At 45.8% G+C, this 24,652-nt stretch overlaps 1 pseudogene; it reads right to left on the bottom strand.

Moving 5' to 3' along the window:
* Positions 1-1,128: 1,128 nt before the first annotated feature.
* On the bottom strand, positions 1,129-23,837 carry LOC119947616 (annotated as a pseudogene).
* Positions 23,838-24,652: the final 815 nt, after the last annotated feature.

Here is a 24,652-nt window from a genome sequence, read left to right as displayed (position 1 = left end):
GGATTTTTCCTACTGGTAGATTTAACCTGAATAGGATTTTTGTCTACCTGAGAAAATCCTCTGGGCTTAGAGGAAATGGGGTCATAGTCAGGGAAGGCCTCTTGAAGATGTGTTTTTAATAAGGATTTGAAGGTGCGGAGAGTGATTGTCTGTCAGATATGATGAGGGAGGGGATTCCAAGCCAGAGGCAGGGCATGAGATGGAGGTTGGTGGCGAGACTCCAGTCCATACTTTAATCTGCTGCTCGGATCATTTTTCTACAAAAACGTTCAGGACTCGTCACTCCATTCACCCCCAAACTCCAGTCATTGCCCATCCACCTCTGCATCATACAGAAACTCTTCACCATTAGCTTTAAAATACTCAATCATCTTGCCCCCTCCTACTTCACCTCGCTACTCTCTTACTACAACCCAGCCCACACACGTTGCTCGTCTAATGTTAACCATCTCACTGTGCCTCAATCTCTCCTGCATCGCTGTTGACCCCTCACCCATGTCCTGCTTCTAGCCTGGAACGTCCTCCCTCCTCAAATCTGACAGACAATTAATCTCCCCTATCAAAGCCTTACTGAAGGCACATCACCTCTAGGAGGCCTTCCCTGACTAAGCGCCCTCTTTCCTCTTCTACCACCCCCTTCTGCATCACCCTGACTTGCTCCCGTTGTTCTTCCTCCCTCCCAGCTCCCCCCCCAGAACTTTTATGCATATACGTAATTCATTTCTCCCCCTTATAGACTGTAAGCTCATTGTGGTCAGGGAATGTGTCTGTTTATAGTTGTACTCTCCGAAGCGCTTAGTACAGTGTTCTGCACACAGTAAATGCTCGATAAATACTATTGAAGGAATGAATGAATAAATGAATAAATGAGATAGACAGGATAGAGTTACAGTGAGTAGATGGGCACCAAAGGAGTGAAATGTGTGGGCTAGGATGTAGTAAGAAATCGGGCAGATAAGGTAGGAGAGGGCAAGGTGATTGACTGCTTCAAAGCCTATGGTAAGGAATTTCTGTTTGATGCATAGGTGGATGGGCAAAAATTGGAGGTTCTCGAGGAGTGGGGAAACATGGAGTGAACATTTTTGACCCAGAGATGTCCCAAGCCCTGTCCACTGGGTCATCAAACGATCACAGAGAGAGCTTCTTCCTGATCCTCTTCCATGCTTCCTTGACATCTTTGGTTCTCAGACTGTAGATGATAGGATTCAGCATTGGAATGATGACGGTGTAGAAGAAGGACACCACCTTGCTCTGCTCCACGTTTGAGATGGCACCGGTCTGGGCATACATGAAGAAGACAGAGCCATAGAACAGACCCACCCCCAAAAGGTGGGAGACACAAGTGGAGAAGGCTTTCGTCCATCCCTCTGTCAAGCGGATCCTCAGGATGGTAGAGACGATGAGGACATAGGAGATCGAGATGATGGAGAATGTGCCCACGATAATGGAGACACACAGGGCGAGCAAAACCAACTGGTTGGTCAGCGTGTCAGAGCAGGACAGGGTCAGGATCGGGAGAACGTCACAGAAGAAGCCGTTGATTTCGTTGGGCCCACAGAACGGTAATTGGAAGCTCATGATGGTTTGGGTCACAGAGTTGACCACTCCCCAGAGGTACGAGCCCCCCACTAGCAGCTGGTAGATTCCATGGTACATGATCACGGAACAGTGGAGGAGGGGTCGCAGATGGCGACGAAGCGATCATATGCCATGGTGGCCAGGAGGAAAGCCTCCATCATCCCAAAGAAGGAGAGGAAGAAGAATTGAGTGGTGCAGCCAGGGAAGTAGATGGCTGCCCGCTCTGACAGGAAATTAAGCAGGGCCCAGGGGGTGATAGTAAAGGAATAGCTGCCATCCAGGAGAGACAGACAAAAAGAGTACATAGAGTACATGGTGATGTGAAGCTGGGGGTCCAGGCTGATGATGGTGACGATTCCGAGATTGCCCACCACGGTCACACCATACAGGACCAGGAACGTTAGAAATAGCATGCCTTGCAACCACGGCCTGCCTCGGAACCACAGGAGGATGAACTCAGTGACTGTGGTGAGATTCTCCGTAGCTAATGGACCCCAGCCAGGACCTTCTACTGGGATCTCCTGAAAGGGCCCAGTGGAGGCACCCTGGACCAGTTGAGTTGTGGTTGTTTGCTGATAATAATGACAATAATAATAATTATAAAAATAATCATAATAATAATGGGATTTGTTACGTGTTTACTAGGTGCCAAGAACTGTACTAAGAGCTTAAGTTCTAGAAGAGGAGACAGACATTAGCACACATAAATAGGCTACAGATCCTCTAGACTGTAAACTCGTAGTAGGCAGGGACTATGTCTGTTTCTTGTTGTATTGTACTCTCCCAAGCGCTTTGTCCAGTGCTTTGCACACAGTAAATGCTCAATAAATAAGATTGAGTGAATGAATGGGGCTTGTCTTATGCTGTAGAGTCATTTCCTGGGAGCTCACCTCCTCCAGGAGGCCTTCCCAGACTGAGCCCCCTCCTTCCTCTCCCCCTCCCCCCTCCATCCCCCCACCTTACCTCCTTCCCTTCCCCACAGCACCTGTATATATGTATATATGTTTGTACGTATTTATTACTCTATTTATTTTACTTGTACATATTTATTCTATTTATTTTATTCTGTTAATATGTTTTGTTTTGTTCTCTGTCTCCCCCTTCTAGACTGTGAGCCCACTGTTGGGTAAGGACCGTCTCTATATGTTGCCAACTTGCACTTCCCAAGTGCTTAGTACAGTGCAGTGCACAGAGTAAGCACTCAATAAATACGATTGAATGAATGAATGAGTTTCCAAAATGAGGACCTGGATTCTAATCCTGCCTCCACCACCTAGGTGCTGTGTGACCTTGGACAAGTCATTTCACTTCTCAGTGCCTCAGTTATCTCATTCTGTAACACTCTGAGCTCCACATGGGACATGGATTCTGTCCAACCTGATTAGTTTTTATCTACTCCATTCCTTAGAACAGTGGCACATAGTAAGTGCTTAACAAATGCCATAAAAAAATCCAGGCTCTGCCACTTAGGTTCTAAATGACCTTAGGCAAGTCATTTAACTTCTCTGTGCCTCACGTACCTCCTCTGCAAAATGGGGTTTTAATAACTGTTCTTCCTTAGTTAGTCAATCTTATTTATTTAGAGCCTACTATTCATTCATTCAATCATATTTATTGAGCACTTACTATGTGCAGAGCACTGTACTAAGAGCCTTGAAGCATACAATATAACAATATCCCTCCTAATTAGACTGCAGGTCCCATGTGGGACCTGATTATTTTGTGTCTACCCCAGCACTTATACAGTGCTGGCACAGAGTAATTGCTTAACAAATGCCACAATTATCACTACTCTGCTCAGTACCCATCAAGTGCTCAACAATTCCCACTGATTTGAAAAAGAATGAAAAAGACCTGGAGCAGGGTAGGTGGGAAGTAGTGGTGTTTCCCATCTTGGTGATTTTCCAGGTCCTGGAGCAGAGGGCTAGACTGGACAGAGGGCTTCCCAGGTCTTCTTTCTACAGAAATGTTTAGGCCATGTTTGCCCACTCCTCAAAACTTCCAGTGGTTGCCCATCCACCTTCACATCTAAAAGAAACTCCTTACCATAGACTTTAAAGCAATCAATCACCTTGCTCCTCCTGCCTCACCTCGCTTGCTCGTTTACTGCACCCAGCCTGCACACATGGTTCTTCTAATGCTAACCTTCTCAGTACCTTAATCTTGTCTATTTCACCACCCACCTCTCTCCCACGTCTTGCCTTTGGCTTGGAAACCCTCCCTCCTCATACCAGATAGACAATTACTCTCCCCTTCTTCAAAGTCTTATTAAAGACACATCTCTTGCAAAAGGCCTTCCCTGACTAAGCTCTCCTTTCCTCTTCTACCACTCCCTTCTGATTTCCCTGCCTTGCTCCCTGTATTCATCCCCTCTCCCAGCCCCACAACACTTAAGTACATATATGTAATTAATTTATTCATATTTCTATCCGTCTCCCCTTCTAGACAGTAAGCTCATTTTGGGAAGAGAATGTGTCCATTCATTGTTGTATTGCACTCTCCCAAGTGTTTTCTAAAGTGTTCCGTTCAATAAATATGATTGAATCTATGCATGGGCTTGATAGCCTGTGTGACATGCTCTCTCTGTGGAAGGAAGAGATGACTATGAGAAGCAGTGTGGCTCAGTGGAAAGAGAACGGGCTTGGGAGTCAGAGGTCATGGGTTCTAATCCCGGCTCCACCACTTTCAGCTGTGTGACTTTGGGCAGGTCACTTCACTTCTCTGTGCCTCAATTACCTCATATGTAAAATGGGGATTATGACTGTGAGCCCCCTATGGGACAACCTGATCACCTTGTATCCCCCCACCCACCCAGTGCTTAGAACAGTGCTTCACACATAGTAAGCACTTAACAAATGCCATTATTATTATTATTATTATGACTAGGTGTGGGTATCTATTTCCTGCCTGTACTTTCGTTGCTGGCTTTGGGTTTCAAAGAGGTCTTTCACACATGCAAATGTGACTGAAAAACCTAGTGAGAGATCAGCTGTGTTTTATTCATTCAAAGGTGAACAGAATATCTTCTACCTTTCTACCCTTCTACCTTAATAGACTGTGCCAGTACATTTCTTCGCTCCTTTCTCCTTTTTCAATCTTGTCTCAGAGCCCTTCAGTTAAGCTGTCTAGGTATCCTGGTATCCTGTGATCATGCATTCTACTGACAACTGCCTACCAGGTTCCAGTAGAATTATCTTTGAAACTAAAGGAGAAATGTTCATGAAGGAGTCCTCCCCCTCTTTATCCAACCCTCAAAAACTCACTTCTCTGGATGCTGCAAAGGACAGAAGGAGCATGGCCTAGTGGTTAGAGCAAGGGCCTGGGAGTCAGAAGGACATGGGTTCTAATCTTGGCTCTGCCACATGTCTGATGTGTGATCTTGGGCAAGTCATTTCATTTCTCTGGGCCTCGGTTACCTCATCTGTAAAATGGGGATTAAGACTCGTTATGGGCAGGGAATGTGTTTATTGTTATAGTGCACTCTCCCTAGTGCGTAGCACTGTGCTCTGCACACAGTAAGTGCTCAATAAATACGATTGACTGACTGTGAGCCCCATGTGGGACATGGGCTGTGTCCAACCTGATTAGCTTGTATCTACCCCAGGGCTTAGAACAGTGCCTGGCAGATAGTAAGTGCTTAACAAGTACAATTCATTCCCTCTAGCCACCCTCAAAACGAATACATCTTTCCCCTCACCTCAGGTCCACAGTGCCTGTGAGGATAGGTGAGGGTCTCTCTGTCTCTCTCTCTCTGTGTCTCTGTCTCTGTCTCTGTCTGTCTGTCTGTCTGTCTGTCTGTCTCTCTCTCTCTCTCTCTTTCTCCATCCCTGCTGGAGCTCTGTCATTTCTCTTCCCTGCCCTTTCCTCTCCATCCAATCCGCTACCCTGCTCATTCAAGCTCTCATCCTATCCCGTCTGGACTACTGTATCAGCCTCCTCTCCTATCTCCCATCCTCTTGTCTGTCCCCACTTCAATCCATACTTCACGCCGCTGCCCGGATTGTCTTTGTCCAGAAACGCTCTGGGCATGTTACTCCCCTCCTCAAAAATCTCCAGTGGCTACCAAACAACCTACGCATCAGGCAGAAACTCCTCACCTTCGGCTTCAAGGCTCTCGATCACCTCGTCCCTTCCTACCTCACCTCCCTTCTCTCCTTCTACAGCCCATCCAGCACCCTCCGCTCCTCTGCCGCTAATCTCCTCACCGTGCCTCGTTCTCGCCTGTCCCGCCGTCGACCCCCGGCCCACATTATCCCACTGGCCTGGAATGCCCTCCCTCCCCACATCCACCAAGCTAGCTCTCTTCCTCCCTTCAAGGCCCTACTGAGAGCTCACCTACTCCAGGAGACCTTCCCAGGCTGAGCCCCCTCATTCCTTTCCCCCTCCTCCCCCTCTCCATCCCCCCGCCTTACCTCCTTCCCTGCCCTACAGCACCTGTATATATGAATATATGTTTGTACGTATTTATTACTCTATTTATTTATTTATTTATTTTACCTGTACATATTTATTCTATTTATTTTATTTTGTTAATATGCTTTGTTTTGTTCACTGTCTCCCCCTTCTAAACTGTGAGCGCACTGTTGGGTAGGGACCATCTCTACATGTTGCCAACTTGTACTTCCCAAGCGTTTAGTACAGTGCTCTGCACACAGTAAGCGCTCAATAAATACGATTGATTGATTGATTGATTGATTGCCAAGCTTCTGTCTGTCTCATTGAGCCCAGCAACAGGTGGGCAACTTGGGAGGCTAGAGATGACTTTATCTGCCAGTGCTATTGCTGCATTGAGATCTCCATCCCCCAGCAGTCTGGATGTCAGGAGATTGGCTGAACCCTGTTCCCCAGTGCCCAGGTGGGAGAGTCTGTCCCCAGGGAAGGAAGATCCCTCAGCCCGGATGTTGCCACTGCCTCAGAGGAACACCAAGGACTCTAAGGCTCCCGACTGAATAACTGATCTTTTTCCTAGGCAAACCCATTTCCCTGTTATAAGTATCCATGGGATACTGGGACGTCTTATATCCACGGTGCCCAGAACAGTTATTTTGCATAGGGGCTAGCCGTATGCTGCTCTGGGCACTGTGGAGAGAAGTAGTCGCAGTTAGCACTCATCCCAAATTCTTCCTTTATGCACCCAAGAGAAGCAGTGTGGCTTAGTGGAAAGAGTCTGGTACTGGAAGTTACAAGACCTGGCTTCCAATCCCAGCTCCACTATTTTCACTGTCCATACTTCATGCTGCTGCCCGGATTGTCTTTGTCCAGAAACGCTCTGGGCATGTTACTCCCCTCCTCAAAAATCTCCGGTGGCTACCAATCAATCTGCGCATCAGGCAGAAACTCCTCACCCTGGGCTTCAAGGCTCTCCATCACCTAGCCCCCTCCTACCTCACCTCCCTTCTCTCCTTCTACAGCCCACCCCACACCCTCCGCTCCTCTGCCGCTAATCTCCTCACCGCACCTCGTTCTCGCCTGTCTCGCCATCGACCCCCGGCCCACGTCATCCCCCGGGCCTGGAATGCCCTCCCTCTACCCATCCACCAAGCTAGCTCTCTTCCTCCCTTCAAGGCCCTACTGAGAGCTCACCTCCTCCAGGAGGCCTTCCCAGACTGAGCCCCTTCCTTCCTCTCCCCCTTCCCCCTCTCCATCCCCCCATCTTATCTCCTTCCCTTCCCCACAGCACCTGTATATATGTATATATGTTTGTACATATTTATTACTCTATTTATTTATTTATTTATTTTACCTGTACATATCTATTCTATTTATTTTATTTTGTTAGTATGCTTGGTTCTGTTCTCTGTCTCCCCCTTTTAGACTGTGAGCCCACTGTTGGGTAGGGACTTTATCTATATGTTGCCAACTTGTACTTCCCAAGCGCTTAGTACAGTGCTCTGCACACAGTCAGCGCTCAATAAATACAATTGACTGACTGATTGATTGATTAGTACAGTGCTCTGCACACAGTACATGCTCGATAAATATGATTGATTGACCGGAATCATTCAATTGCTTATTCATTTATGTTAATGTCTGTCTCCCCCTCTAGATTGTAAACTCACTATGGGCAGGGAACATGTCTACCAGTTCTGTTGTATAGCAGTTTCTCAAGTGCTTAGTATAGAACTCTGCTCACACCAACCGCTTAACAAATAACATGATTGATTATGGGAGGCTTTAAAGATGGAGAAAGCTGTGGTCTGGCAGTTTTGCCAGAGACTATGGGGCATGGGGATTTCAGGCTATTTCAGGCACCAGTGACCCCACCAGAATCTCATTCACCATCTCTCTCCTGTCTTCAGTCCAGACCACTCTTTACTGCTCAAAGCATCTTTCTAAAACTTCTATTGAGAAAGCATCATTCTCCTTCTCAAAATAATAATAATATTAAGAACGGTACTTGTTAAGTGCTTACTATGTGCCAAGCATTGTTCTAAACCTTGGGGTGGATACATTCACAGCCACAGATCCTTCTTACCACTGGCAGCACCATTTCCAACCAAAAGATAACTCTAGAACTTTTTTATGGTATTTGGTGAGCACTGACAATGTGCTAGACACTGTTCAAAGCTTTGGGGAAGATACAAGCTAATTCATTCATTCAATCATATTTATTGAGCACTTACTGTGTGCAGAGCACTGTACTAAGAGCTTGGGAAGTACAACTCAGCAACATGTAGAGATGGTCCTTACCCAACAATGGGTTCACAGTCTAGAAGATAATCAGGTTGTACACAGTTGTACACAGTCCTTGCTCTACATGGGATTTACAGTCTTAATCCCCATTTTACAGATGAGGTAACTGAGGCACAGAGAAGTGAAGTGACTTACCCATGGTCACACAGCATACAGAACAGTGATTTGAACCCAGGACCTTCTGACCTCCAGGCCTGTGTTCTATCTACTACACCACAGTGCTACTGTTCTGTAAAGCAACAAGTAGAGTAAGTAGGCATAAGTAGTAAATGCTAAAGAAGTAACAACTCACTAGAAAATAAGCATGAGAGGTAAATTTTAAATCAAAGTTGCTCAATAAATACGATTGATTGATTTTTTAAAATAGTATTTGTTAAGTGCTTACTAAGTATCAGGCACTGGGGTAGATTAATCAATCACTCAATTGTATTTTTGAGCACTTACTATATGCAGAGCACTGTACTACGTGCTCAGGGTAGTATAATTCAACAGAAGTAGCAGACATGATCCATGCCCATACTGACCTTACAGTTTAGACGGGGAGACTGACATTAATAGGAATAAATGAGTAATGTGTAATACATAATTTAAAGATATATACATAAGTGCTGGGGTTGGGGTAGGGGTGACTATCAAGTGTCCAAAAATCACAGTTTGAAGTGTATGGATGACTCCAACGGGAGAGCTCTAACAAGCTTTCCCTCTCCGGGTGACGCCTCTGGAGATTGGGGTGGCCCCCAGAGACACCGGTGGTGATATTCACCAGGATAGAGCTGCACAATGGATAGGGATCATATCTACCAACTCTATCATATATCTCTGCACCGATCTCTCGCCCACATCCTGCCTCTGGGCTGGAACGCCTTCCTGACTCATATACGACAGACAACTAGTCTCCCTACCTTCAAAGCCTTACTGAAGTCACATCTCCTCCAAAAGGCCTTCCCTAAGCCCTCCTCTACTCTTCTCCCACTCCCTTCTGCAACACTCTGACTTACTCCCTTTATTCATCCCCTCTCCAGCCCCAAAGCACTTACATACAGATATGTAACTTATTTATATTAATCTCTGTCTCTCCTTCTAGACTATAAGTTCACTGTGGGCAGGGAACGTGTCCACTTATTGGTACATTATACTCTCCCAAGCACTTAATACAGTGCTCTGCACACAATAAGATCTCTATAAATACGATTGACCGACTACCTATTGTACTCTCCCAAGTACTTAATACAATGCTCTGCACACAGTCAGCGCTCAAGGCATACCATTGATTGATAAGGACAAGGTAGGAGGGGGATGGGTAGAGTTGGCATCAGAACCTGGAATCCCAGGAGAGGAAGAACTTAATAGATACATTCAGTCTTGATTACTTGATTAACCCCTTTGCTAGTCCATCTACAGAGCAAAAAAGCAACCACTCTCCCCACCTTCAAAGTCTTATTAAAACCTCATCTCCTTCATGAGGCCTTCCCGACTAAGCACTCATTTCTTCTTCTCTCACTCTCTTCTCTGTCACCCTTGCACTTGAACCCTTTATTCACCCTACCTCCCAGCCCCACAACACCCCTGGACTGTAAGATCATTGGAGGCAGGAAATATGTCTATATTATGTGTTGTTCTCTCCCAAGCACTTCGGTACAGTGCTCTGCACAGTAAGCACTCACTAAATACAATTGATTGATTATGTACATAACTTTAATTTACTTATTCATATTATCATCTGTCTCCCCCTCTATACTGTAAGCTTCTTGTGGGCAGATAATGTGTCTACCAAATCTGTTATATTGTACTCTGTTATACTGAGAAGCAGCGTGGCTTAGTGGATAGAACACGGGCCTGGGAGTCAGAAGGATCTGGCCCGTGTATTCTGTGTGACCTTGGGCAAGTCACTTAAGTTCTCTGGGTCTCTGGTTACTCATCTGTAAAATAGGGACCAAGACTGCGAGCCCTGAGGGACAGGAACTGTGTCCAAACTGATTAACTGATACCTATTACTTAGAACAGTGCTTGGAATATAGTAAGCACTTAACAAATGCCATAGTAATAATAACTATTGTCATTATTATTACTCTCCTAGTAAACTGCTCTGAACATAGAAAGTGCTCAATAAATATGATAGATTTTTTGATTGAACCCCCATTTAACGGATGAGATAAGTGAAACACAGAAAGGTGAAGTGACTTGCTCAAATTCACACAGCAGGCAAGTAGTGGATCAGGGATTAGAACTCAGATCACCTGACTACCAGGCCCGTCCTTTTTCCACTAGGCCATGCTACTTTCTTTGTGTCCCCCAAATAGTCACATGAACACTTACGTCCTCAGAGCCACTTACATACATTCTCCTATTTCAGCACTCATTTATTCACTTACCTGTCTTTCCATTTTTTTGTTGTCACCAGTTGTACCTCTCTATCACCTCCTCACTGAAAACAACGTTATGTCTTTCTGATAGCCTCACTAGACTGTAAGCTTCTTAACGGCAAGGATCATGTTTTTATTATCACTCTGATACTCTCCTAAGTGCTTAATACAGTGCTCTGAGCACCATAGACACCAGATACATTGGGTGGATTAATTGGAAGCAAATGGGGAAGTGGAGCCTGGGTTACCCAAATAGCTTATAGCCCTCTTGACGGTAAGCTCATTGTGGGCAAGGAATGTGACTATCAACTCAGTTATCCATCAATCAATTGTACAGAACACTGTACTAAGCCCTTGGGAGAGTACAATACAAAAGAATTTCCAGACACATACCCTGTTCATAATAAGGTAGCAGTCTAGAAATGTAGGCAGACATGAATATGAATACATGTCATTTATAACATATAATTTAAAGATACATATCGTATCTTTCCCAGAAGTATCTCTAGAGGAGATTTCCTGCCTCTTCTCAAAATCCACCTGCACGTCCGACCCCATTCCTTCGTGGCTTATCAAAACACTTGGCCCCTCTTTCTTCCCTCCCTAAAAGCTGTCTTCAACTGTTCTCTTGCCTAGGGCTTCTTTCTCACTACTTTCAAACATGCCCATGTCTCCCCTATCCTAAACAAATCCTCTCTTGACCCCGCGTCTCTGTTCAGTTACCGCCCCATTCCCCTCCTACCATTCTTCTCCAAATTCCTTGAGCAAGTTGTCTACACCGGCTATCTCAAATTCCTCTCCTCCAATTCTCTCCCTGACCCCCCCAATCCTGCTTCCATCCCCTTCACTCTACAGAAACTGACCTCTCAAAGGTCACCAATGATCTCCTTTACAAATCTAGTGGCCTCTACTCCATCCTAATCTTCCTCGACTGCAAGTTCGCTGTGGGCAGAGAATGTGTCTGTTTATCATTCTATTGTATTCTCCCAAATGCTTAGTACAGTGCTCTGCACATGTAAGTGCTCAATAGATGCAATTGACTGACTGACTAACTTTAGGATGTCTTTGACACCGTTGACCACCTCCTTCACCTGGAAGTATTATCCAACCTCAGCTTCACTGACACCGTCCTCTCCTGGCTCTCCACCTATCTCCCTGTCCACTGATTCTCAGTGTCCTTCTCTGGCTCCTCCTCTGCCTCTCACCCCCTAACTGTGGGGAGGGATCCCTCAAGGTTCAGTTCTGGATTCCCTTCTATTGTCCACCGACACCCACTCCCTTGGAGAACAAATTTGCTCCCATGGTTTCAACTTCCACCTCTATGCAGATGACATCCAAATCCATATCTTCAGCCCTGATGTCTCTCCCTCTCTGCAGGCTCGCATATCGTCTTGCCTTCAAGACATGTCTACTTGGATGTACTTTCATCACCTCAAGCTTAACATGTCCAAAACAGAACTCTTTTCCTTTCCTTCCCTCCCAAACCCTGTCCTCTCCCTGACTTTCCCATCACTGTAGATGGCACCTCCATCCTTCTTGTCTTACAAGCTTGTAACCTTGGAGTTATCCTTGACCCCTCTCTCTCATTCAACCCACATTTTCAATCTACCACTAAATCCTGTCGATCCCGCCTTCATACCATCACTAAAACCAGCCCTTTCGCCTCCATTCAAACTGCTACCACGTTAATACAATCACTCATCTTATTCCTCCTGGATTACTGCATCAGCCTCCTTGCTGACCTCCCTACCTCCTGTCTCACCCAACTCAAGTCCATAATTCACTCTGATTCCCTGATCATTTTTCTACAAAAAAGTTCAGAACATGTTTCCCCACTCCTCAAGAAACTCCAGTAGACACTCATCCACCTCCAGATCAAATGAAAACTCCATACCATTGGCTTTAAAACACTCAATCACCTTGGTCCCTCCTACCTCACCTCTCTACTCTCCTACTACAATCCAACCTGGTGATGCACAGTTTACTCCTCTAATGCTAACTTTCTCGCTGTACCTCTATCTCATTTATCACCTCGGCGAACCCTCACCCACTTCCTGGCTCTGGCCTGGAGTGCCCTCCCTCCTTACACCCTACAGAAAATAACTTTCCCCACCTTACTGAGAGCACTTCTCCTCCAAGAGGCCTTCCCTGACTATGCCCCCCTTTCCTCTTCTTCCACTCCCTTCTGTGTCACCCTGAATTGTTCCTTTTATCCATCCCTGCTCCCAACCCTACAACACTTATGTCCATATTTGTAATTTATTCATTTATATTAATATCTCTCTCACACCCTCTAGATTGTAAGCTCATTGTGGACAGGGCAAATACCATTATCATTATTATTATGATGATGGCAAGAGTCACCTTGAAAGGAAGACACCGGTGGGGAGTTACAGTTTCCCGGGGACAAAACCTCCGATCAGCCGCCAGAGGGCAGTGGAGTCACAAATAAGAAACAGTGCTTGGCACATAGCGCTTAACAAATACCATTACTATTATTATTGCTATTATTATTGTTATTATCATTACAACGGTCTCCTTGGGAAGAAGACCCCAGGGGAGGCTACGGTTGCCATGGGCAAAACCTGCAATCAGACGCCAGAGGGCAGTGGAATCACAACTAAGAACCCGTGACTCTCCACAACTGAGGGCTGCTGGTTTTTCCTACCCGCCCAATAATACATCAACTGGTGGTATTTACTGAGGGCTTACTTTGTGCAGGACACTGTTCCTTGCACTTGGGAAGCAGCATGGCCTAATGGCAAGAGCCTGAGCTTGGTCGTGGGTTCCAGTTCTGGCTCTGCGACTTGCCTGCTGGGTGACCTTGGCCAGTCATTTAACTTCTCTGTGCCTCAGTTACCTCATCTGGAAAATGAGGTTTAAGAGTGTGAGTCTCATGTGGACAGGGATTGTGTTCCAACCTGATTAGCTTGTATCTACCCCAGCGCTTAGAACAGTGCTTGGCACATAGTAAGTGCTTAACAAATACCATTATCATTATTATTATTATTATCATCATCATTATTATTCAGTGTTCTGCACATAGTAAGTGCTCAATGAATACGATTGAATTAATGAAAAAATACAATTGTATGAATCTGTCCGTTTATTGTTGTATTTTACTCCCCCAAGATCTTAGTACAGTGCTCTGTACACAGTTAGAACTCAATACATTTGATTTAATGAATATATATGCATATATATACACAATACATGATATATAGCACAGTTGTGTTTTATTCTCCCAAGCACTTAGTACAGTGTCTTCCACAGAGTAAATACTCATTAAACATTATTGATTGATTGATTGATTATGGGCAGAAAGCATGTCTAACAAATCTGCTTTGTTGTACTCTCCCAAGCTCTTAGTACAGTGGTCTGTACTCCTTTCTGATCTCCCAACCTCCTGTCTCTCCCCACTTCAGTCTACACTTCACTCTGCTGCCAAGATTATCTTTATAGAGAAACGCACTGGGCATGTCACCCGCCTCCTCAAAAATCTCCAGTGGTTGCCCATCAATCTTCGTATCCAGAAAAAAACTCCTCACAATTGGCTTTAAAGCTCTCCATCACCTTGCCCCCTCCTACCTCACCTCCCTTCTCTCCTTCTACAACCTAGCCTACACACTCTGCTCCTCTGCCACTAACCTCCTCACTGGGCATCATTCTCGCCTGTCCCACCACCGAACCCTGGCCCATGTCTTACCTCTGGCCTGGAATGCCCTCCCTCCTCACATCTGCCAAATTAGCACACTTTCCCCCTTCAAAGCCCTACTGAGAGCTCACCTCCTCCAGGAGGCCTTCCCAGACTGAGCCCCCCTTTTCCTTTGCTCCCCCTCCCCTCCCCCCCTCACTCCAACTCCCTTCTCTACTCTACCCCCCTCCCCACCTCACAGCACTTGTATATATATGCACATTTTTATTATTCTATTAATTTTATTAATTATGTGAATATATCCATAATTCTATTTATTTATATTGATGCTACTGATGTCTGTCTACTTGTACTTTCCAACCGCTTAGTACAGTGATCTGCCTACAGTAAGCATTCAATAAATATGAATGAATGAATGAATTAATAAATAAATACCATTAATAGATAGAGTCACTGTGACAAGGGAACATGCCAACAACTCTGTTGCATTTTACCCTCCCAAGTACTTAGTTCAGTGTCCTGCACACAGAAGGGGACTGGTCTCCTTGGGAGCACAGTTGTCTCACTGGCGTTGAGCCTGGTCTACTCCCAGGGGAGTCCTGGGGGGTGGTTTGGGCCAAGGCCTTGATCTATGAGGGTCCAGACAGTTCAGATCATCCCAGTGCTGAGGACAATAGACTTCGAGAGAATTTGAGTCAGCTTCATAGAGTGTCAGACCAAAGTGGTATTATCCCTACTCTGGAAGATGTGAACTGATTATGACAATAATGATAATAATAATAATGATAATTTTTAAGCACTTACTACTTGTCAAGCACTGTTCTAAGACCTGGGGTAGATTAAAACGCTAATCAAGTTGGCACCATTCCCTTTTTTATGGTATTGTCAGTTGGTATTCACCCCATCTTCAGCCCCAAGCAAATACGTACATGTCTATACAATCAGCATTATGAATTATGTATTTATGTCAATGTCTCTCTCCCTCTCTAGACTGTAAGCATGTTGTGGGCAGGGAATGTGTCTACGAAGTCTGTTGCATTGAATTATCCCAACCACTTAGTACAGTGCTCTGCATATGGTAAGTGTTCAATAAATACTATTGATGATGATGATAAGCATTTACACATGCCAGACACTGTACCAAGAGCTGGATTCAAGATTCCAAATACAAGATCGTCAGATTGGACCTAGTCCATGTTCCACATGGGACTCACAGTCTTAAATCCCATTTTACAGATAAAGGAACTGAGGCACAGAGAAAAAAAGTGACTTGCCCAAGATCACTCCACAGACAAATGGCGGGGCCGGGATTAGAATCCAGGTCCTTTGACTCATTCATTCATTCATTCATTCATTCATTCATTCATTCATTCATATTTATTAAGCACGCACTGTGTGAAGAGCGCTGTACTAAGCGCTTGGGAAAGTACAATACAACAATAAAGAGTGACAAACCCTGCTCACAACGAGCTTACAGTCTAGAAGGGGTGAGACAGATAGTAAAAGTGAACAGACATCAGTACAAATTAATAAAATTACATTTATACACATAAATGCTGTGGGGCTGAGAGAGGGGGGAAGAGCAAAGGGAACAGGTTAGGGAAATGGAGAAGGGAGTGGGAGATGAGGAAAAGTGGGGCTTAGTCTGCAAAGGCCTCTTGGAGGAAATATGCATTCAGTAAGGCTTTGAAGCTGGCGAAAGTAATTGTCTGGTCGATTTAAGGAGGGAGGGTGCTCCGGGCCAGAGGTAGGATGTTGGCCAGGGGTCGACAGTGGGACAGGCAAGATCGAGGCACACTGAGAAGTTTAGCACCAGAGGAGTGAAGTATGTGGGCTGGGTTGTAGGAGAGAAACGAGGTGAGATGGGAAGAGGCAAGGTGATGGAGTGTTTTAAAGCCAATGGTGAGGAGTTTTGTATGATAAGGAGATGGATGGGCAACCACTGGAGATTTTTGAGGAGTTGGGATGACATGTCTTGAACGTTTCGGTAGAAAGATGATCCAGGCAGCAGAGTGAAGTCTGGACTGGAGTCGGGAGAGGCAGGGGGTTGGGAGGTTGGTAAGAAGGCTGATTCAGTAATCTAGGGGGATAGGATGAGTGATTGTATTAACGTGGTAACGGTTTGGATGAAGAGGAAAGGGTGGGTATTAGTGATTTTGTGATGGTGGGACAGACAAGATTCGGTGATGGATTAAATATGTGGGTTGAAAGAGAAAGAGGAGTCAAGGATAATGCCAAGGTTATGGGCTTGTGAGACAGGAAGGATGGTGGTGCCATCTACAGTGATGGGAAAGTCTGGGAGTGGACAAGGTTTGGATGAGAAGATACGAAGGTCAGTTTTGGACATGGCCTCTGAGTCTTCTGACTCCCAGTCCCATGCGCTTCCCACTAGACCACGCTGCTCCTCACAAGTAGCCCCACATGGAACTCATAGTCTCGGTATGAGGGAGAACAGGTATTGAATCCCCATTTTACAGCTGAGGAAACTGAGGCACAGAGAAGTTGAGTGACTTGCCCGTGCTAACACAACAGGCAGGTGGCAGTGCTGGGATTAGAGCCCAGGACCTCCAGTACCCAGACCTATGCTTTTTCCACTAAACAAAAATTGTGCCTCTGCAAATATTCATTCAGTCATATTTATTGAGCGCTTACTGTGTGCAGAGTACTGTACTAAGCGCTTGGAATTTACAGTTCAGCAACAGAGACAATCCCTACCCAACAACGGGCTCACAATCTAGAAATATGAACTTCTAACAGCACTAAAATTCTGTTTTGCCTCCTCCTTTCTCCTCTCCCTGTCCCAGCAGACTACATCTCCACAACAGTGCCCACGGGGACTTCATCTCCCTAAATGTCACCTCACTTCCAAAAGTCACCTCAGGTCATTAAATATCACCAGTGTCCCTCTGATACACTGAGATATGATGAAACGGATTTGTGCGTCAGAGCATTTCAGACACACATTTGAGTGTCGTTGTGGGTCTCAGGGTGTTTTAATGACAGCAGAAGATATGAAACACTGACCACCTCATGGATGGAGAATATCCCTCAGGCTGGGTGATCTGATCCTGTAAACAACTTCCTTCCACTCTCCACCCTCTTCATTTCCATGACGATCCTGAGGCACAGGGAGAAGCTGATACTTGGCCCGGGTCTCCCAGCGAGTCAGCAAAAGAGCTGGGATAGGATTTCAAATTAACCTGTTCCACCTGTCTGACAGTCATCCTTCCAGACTGCCCTTGTCTCAGAAAAAAATCTGCATTTCCATATGGTAAGCGTCAAGGGACTGCGATGAGTTTGTGAACTCAAACAGATTCAGTGGCCTTTGGTATAATTATCCTGGTGGGGTAGAGCAGGAAAGGATCTAAATCTCCATTTGGGACTAAAATGTTTGTCTCCATCAGGTCTGAGGTCCCCAAGGTCACCCCTCCCCCTTCTCCATATCCCCGCTCTGAACCCTCTCCGCTACTTTCCCATCCTTCCCAGAAGTATCTTCAGATGAGATCTCCTCCCTCCTCTGAAGTGCTACTCCATCCACCTGTGCTTCAGACCCCATTCCCTCTCATCTTATGAAATCTCTAGGCCCTTCCCTGTTCCCCTCCTTAACCTCCATTTTCAACCGCTCACTCTCCACTGATTCTTTCCCCTCTGCCTTCATACATGCCCATGTCTCCCCCATCCTAAAAAAACCACTATCTTGACCCCACCTCCCCTGCTAGTTATCGCAGTACCTCCCTCCTACCATTCCTTTCCAAACTCCTAGAACTAGTCATCTGCACTCGCTGTCTCGAATTCCTCACCGCCAACTCTCTTCTTGACCCCCTCCAATCTGGCTTTCGTCCCCTGCGCTTCACCGAAACCGCCCTCTCAAAGGTCACTAATGACCTCCTTCTTGCCAAATCCAATGGCTTCTACTCTATCCTAATCCTCCTCGACCTCTCAGCTGCCTCCGAAACTGTGGATCACCCCCTTCTCCACAAACCGCTATCCAACCTTGGCTTAGACTCCGTCCTCTCCTGGTTCTCCTCTCATCTCTCCGGCCGTTCATTCTCAGTCTCCTTTGCGGTCCCCTCCCCCCTCCCATCCATTTACTGTAGGGGTTTCTAGAGGGTCAGTTCTCGGTCCCCTTCTGTTCTCTATCTACACTCACTCCCTTGGTGAACTCATTCGCTCCCACGGCTTCAACTATCATCTCTACGCTGACGACATCCAAATCTACATCTCCGCCCCTGCTCTCTCTCCCTCCCTCCAGACTCCAGACCCTGCCTTCAGAACATCTCCATCTGGATATCTGCCCGCCATCTAAAACTCAATATGTCCAAGACTGAACATCTCATCTTCCCTCCCAAACCCTGTCCTCTCCTAGATTTCCCATCACTATAGACGGCACTACCATCCTTCCCATCTCACAAGCCCACAACATTGGTGTCATCCTAGACTCCGCTCTCTCGTTCACCCCACACACCCAATCCGTCACGGAATCCTGCTGATCTCACCTCCACAACATCGCCAAGGTCCCGCCTTTCCTCTCCATCCAAACCACTACCTTGCTGCTTCAATTTCTCATCCTATCCCAACTGGATTACTGCATCAGCCTCCTCGCTGCCCGCTTCAGTCTATACTTCACTCTGCTCCGGATTATCTTTGTACAGAAACGCTCTGGGCATGTTACTCCCGTCCTCAAAATCTCCAGTGGCTGCCTGTCAACCTACTAATCAAACAAAAACTCCTCACTCTCGGCTTCAAGACTCTCCATCACGTCGCCGCCTCCTACCTCCCCTCCTTCTCTCCTTCTACAGCCCAGCCCACACCCTCTGCTACTCTGCTGCTAGCCTCCTCACTATGCCTCGTTCTCGCCTGTCCCACAGTTAACCCCAGGCCCACGTCCTTCCCCTGGCCTAAAATGCCCTCCCTCCACATATCCGCCAAGCTAGCTCTCTTCCTCCCTTCAAAGCCCTACTGAAGACTCACCTCCTCCAGGATGACTTCCCAGACTAAGTCCCCTTTTTCCTCTCCTCCTCCCCATCCCCCCAACCTCAACAGCACTTATATATATTTGTACAGATTTATTACTCTATTTATTTTACTTGTACATATTTACTATTGTATTAATTTTGTTAATGATGTGCATTATAGCTATAATTCTATTTGTTCTGACGATTTTGACACCTGTCTACATGTTTTGTATTGTTGTCTTTCTCCCCCTTCTAGACTGTTAGCCCGTTGTTGGGTAGGGATCGTCTGTTTATGTTGCCGACTTGTACTTCCCAAGAGTTTAGTACAGTGTTCTGCACACAGTATGCACTCAATAAATACGATTGATTGAATGAATAGATTAGACTGAAAGAACCTTGAGAGCAGGGAACATGTGCCTTGATTTTTATATGATATTTGTTAAGTGCCTACATTGTTCCAGACACTGTGCTAAGCTCTGAAGTAAGGCTCCTGAGGTCAGAGAAATGTACCTTGCTTCTGTTTAACTCTTTCAAGCTCGTTGTAGGCAGGGAATATGTCTACCAATCCTATTATATTGTACTCTTCCGTGTTTAGTACAGTACTCTGGACACAGTAAACATGATTGAGTGAGTGATTGAGTGGACATTGAAGGCCAGTGATTCACCTGATTGATTAATATAATTTCAAGGTTTTTGTTCCAAGATGACCCAAATTTGGCCCTTGCCATATGTAGGAACAGAATGGGGAAAAGTAGTCAAAGACAGAAAACTGATAAAGTTAACTATTTGTCATCCAATAGCATACGGACAGAATAGTGACAGTCTTGTAATGATAATCATAGTTGTTATAATATAATAATGTTATTTGTTAAACGATTCCTACATGTCAAGCACTGGACTAAGTGTTAAGGGTAGATACAAGATAATCAAAAACATGGAAAGAATAGAGGCTTTTTGTAATGATAATAATAATCGTATTTGTTATAATAGAATAATGGTATCTGTTAAGCATTTACTATGTGTTAAGCACTGTACTGAGTGATGGGATAGATACAGTAGGTAGCTGGGGTAGATAGTTCTGGAGAAACAGCGTGCCCTAGTGGTTAGGACATGGCCCTGGGCATCAGAAGGACTTGGTTCTAACCGCAGCCCTGCCACTGGTCTGCTGTGTGACCTTGGGCAAGTGTCACCCCTTGCCTTGGGACGGGTTCATTTAGGAATCAGCTTGGTGAGAGAGACCGGGGATGGAAAGGCTGAGTTTTATACAAACTTTATTTAGTGAGACAAATTGAATTATTTGATCATCTTGGACGCGGCGAAATGAACCTCACTTTTGGGAGGAATATGATCATTTAATGATATTAGAGCTTCCCTATCGGGAGGAATATAAGTATATGTTACTCGCACGTGGTAAAACAACCAGATCCCACCCAAGAGGAATTCACATACGGTTTGATCACACATGGTGAGGCAACTAGCTCCCACCCACATGCATTTCCCACTTGGGATAAATAAACTTAGGCATCACCCACCCTTGGCGAAGTGCCTAGCTTCCAGCCCCACGAGGGTTCTGTGGGATGGGACACTCACCCATCCCACAACTCCTTACTTGGTGCAGGCAGAGCACACTTCTTACGCTCTGTGCAGAGGTGACCTGCAGCCGGCTGTTGCAGGTCTCGATGCTCTGCACAGAAGGTCAGAGGCTGCAAGTATTTTTCACCTGTGCTCTTAGGCCATTCCAGCTTCTGGCATCAATTTATCCACTCTCCGCCACCCTCTCATCCTCCATACCTAATTTGATTGTCACGGGGGTGAGGAACACCTTCTGTACTCCCGATTTGGGCTGTCAATCTAGCAGTTTTGGTTGAGGGGCCGGTATCCCACTCGCACCTCTGAATTCTGCCTTAATGACTATTAAGCTGGGCTCCTTCTACAGCCCAGCCCGCACCCTCCACTCCTCTGCCGCTAATCTCCTCACCGTGCCTCATTCTCGCCTGTCCCGCCGTCGACCCCAGGCCCACGTCATCCCCCTGGCCTGGAATGCCCTCCCTCCCAACATCTGCCAGGCTAGCTCTCTTCCTCCCTTCAAGACCCTACTGATAGCTCACCTCCTCCAGGAGGCCTTCCCAAACTGAGCCACCTCCTTCCTCTCCCCCACTTGTCCCCCTCTCCATCCCCCCCATCTTACCTCTTTCCCTTCCCCACAGCACCTGTATATATGTTTATATGTTTGTACGTATTTATTACTCTATTTATTTATGTATTTATTTATTTATTTTACTTGTACCGTTAATATGTTTGGTTTTGTTCTCTGTCTCCCCCTTCTAGACTGTGAGCCCACTGTTGGGTAGGGACTGTCTCTATATGTTGCCAACCTGTACTTCCCAAGTGCTTAGTACAGTGCTCTGCACACAGTAAGCACACAATAAATACGATTGATTGATTGACTAGGGCAGTCACAAGATAGTATTTGATCTTGAGGTGATGGGTACCCTGGGTTCACCTTGGGACAGCAAGTCACTTTTACTCCTCTATGTTTCAGTTACCTCATCTGTAAAATGGGGATTAACAATGTGAGCCCCATGTGAGACATGGACTGTGTCCAAACTTGTATCTACCCCAGCGCTAGTACAGTACCTAGAACATAGTAAGCACTTAAATAGGAAAAAAAAGGAAAATCAGGTCGGACTGTATTAGAATCTGATTTTCTTCCAACTGTTCCAGCACTCAGTACAGTGCTTGGGACATAGTAAATGCTTTATGAATACCCCAGTTATTGCCATTATTTCCTCAAATGCTTAGTACCACACTCCACACACAGTAAGCATCAACAAATCTCATTGACTGTTTGATTCAGCGAGAAGTCAGGAAGAAAGTTTGTCTTTTAGCAAATTCCCTAGTTCCTCCTTCCCACTTCCTCTATATGTGGGGCTAGCTGCATGACCCTCACAGCTCATTCTTGGTACACTGAGGTAGGCAAAACCAGTGTCCACCAGGCCCAAAAGAAAGTAACGTCTTATGGACAATAATGGCAGTTGTTAAAGCGCTTACTTTGTGCCAGGCACAGAACTAAGCGCCGAGGCACTGTACTAGATATCCTAGGCATCAACTACTAGTATTGGGAGGCATTTTCTATTTCTCTAAAACCATTACTTAACTATACCGGAAGTAAGTAGGTTTTCTAGACAAACAGAAGGGAAAAAGTAAGCTAGATTGGAGCTAGATGGATCTAGCTTGGAGCTAGATGGAGGAAGTTCTATTTTGCGAATATTAAGCCGGAACAGTGGTACCTTTCTATGCTCCTTTTCATTCATTCATTTATTCAATCGTATTTATTGAGCGCTTACTGTGTGCAGAGCACTGTACTAAGCGCTTGGGAAGTAAAGTTGTCAAAACCTCCTGTTATGTGACCTCGAACAAGTCACTTAATTTCTCTGTGCCTCAGTTCTCTCATTTCCAGAATGGGGATTCAATACCTGCTCTCCCTCTTACTTAGACTTTGAGCCCCAGTTGGGACCTGATTATCTTGAATCTAAACCACCACTAAGACTGTGCTTGACACATAGTAAGCACTTCACAAAGGCCACAATTATTATTTTAATTATTATTATTAGTGCTAGGACTCTGAGGCCAGAGGTATTACACTCCAGGAGACCAAGAAGAATAACTGGTTAATCAGGAGAGTTATGGGAAGGGGAAATTGAAGGGCAAACTTTGTCATCATCATCATCATCAATCGTATTTATTGAGCGCTTTCTGTGTGCAGAGCACTGTACTAAGCGCTTGAGAAGTAAAGTTGTCAAAACCTCCTGTGCTTCCTTGCAGCTTTTGTCCACATGTGGACCTTTGTCACAACTGTTTTCAAACATTTATTAAACTATATGTTCTTGTTGTGTCTCAAAACTGAAGTTTCCTCCAAACCTTCATTTCACTCAGGTGGCCAATGGCACCGAGGTGATGGAATTCCTGCTCCTGGGTTTCTCGGAGGTCCGGGAGCTGCAGTTGGTCCATGCCACACTGTTCCTGCTGGTAAACCTGGCGGCCCTGACAGGAAATCTCCTTCTCGTCGCCATCACCACCCTCGACCAGCGCCTTCACACCCCCATGTATTTCTTCCTCAGGAACCTGTCCTTCGTCGACCTCTGCCTCATCTCCATCACCGTCCCCAAATCTTTCTTCAATTCAGTGACCAACAACAATTCCATTTCTTTCCAGGGCTGCGTTCTGCAAGTGTTTTTCTTTGTTTTGACTTTTGCCTCTGAGGTTGCCCTGCTCACGGTGATGTCCTACAACCGCTACGTTGCCATCTGTCACCCTTTGCACTATGAGGTGGTCATGAACAGAGGACCTGGTGGGAAGATGGCAGCCGCCTCCTGGCTCAGCGGGGGGCCTCTTCGGTCTCATGCACACAGTCGCCACCTTCTCTGAACCTTTCTCTGGGCCCATCGTGATCCGCCAGTTCTTCTGTGGCATCCCCCAGCTTCTGAAGCTCTCTGGTCCCCAAGGAAACATACGTGAATATTCACTCATTGTCCTGTCTGCCAGTTCCTTTTCTGTCTGTTTCGCATACGTAGTCATCTCATACATCCGCATCTTCTTGGCTGTGCTGAGGATGCCGTCGGCAGAGGGCCGGTCCAAAGCCTTCTCCACTTGCCTGCCCCATATCATAGTCGTGATTTTCTTCATCTCCACGGGTGTTTCTGAATACCTAATTCCATCCTCCAATTTTCAATCAGGTCTAGACTTGCTTCTGTCCATTTTCTATTCCATGGTGCCCCCGGCTTTGAACCCTGTCATCTACAGCTTGAGGAATCAGGCTATGAAAGCTGCTCTAGGGAGGATGTTATGCCCAGAATGATAATAATAACGATACTAATAAGCGCTTACTGTGTGACAGACACTGTACTATGCGCCGGGGTGGATACAAGCAAATCGGGTTAGGCATAGTCCCGGTCCCATGTGTGGCTCACAGTCTCAATCCCATTTTACAGATGAGATAACTGAGGCACAGAGAAGTGAAGGGACTTTCCCAAGGTCCCACAGTAAGTAAGTGGCAGAGCTGGGATTAGAACCCATGACCTCTGACTCCACAGCATGTGCTCTATCCACTACATCATGCTCCTTCTCATATTGGTTCTCTAACAGAAAATGATCTTTTCTTCTGAAAGAGGTCAATCATCCGTCCTGAAGGCTGAAAATTATCTTGCCACAAGGTGAGGCAAATTGACATATCTTCCCTACTACTTTGTTGGCAGAATAGTCCGTCTCCCTCTTCTCATACACTATCCTGTCCTCATTCCCTATTCTCCTCCTGCCCAGCTGTCCTCTAGATTGTAAACTCTTTGTGGGCAGGGATCATGTCTATCAACTTTTTTTGTATTGTACTTTTCCCAACACTTGGTACAGTA

The sequence above is a fragment of the Tachyglossus aculeatus genome, chromosome X5, assembly GCF_015852505.1.
Source record: "Tachyglossus aculeatus isolate mTacAcu1 chromosome X5, mTacAcu1.pri, whole genome shotgun sequence".
NCBI classification, from domain to species: domain Eukaryota; kingdom Metazoa; phylum Chordata; class Mammalia; order Monotremata; family Tachyglossidae; genus Tachyglossus; species Tachyglossus aculeatus.
This window is presented reverse-complemented; position numbering and strand designations above follow the sequence as displayed.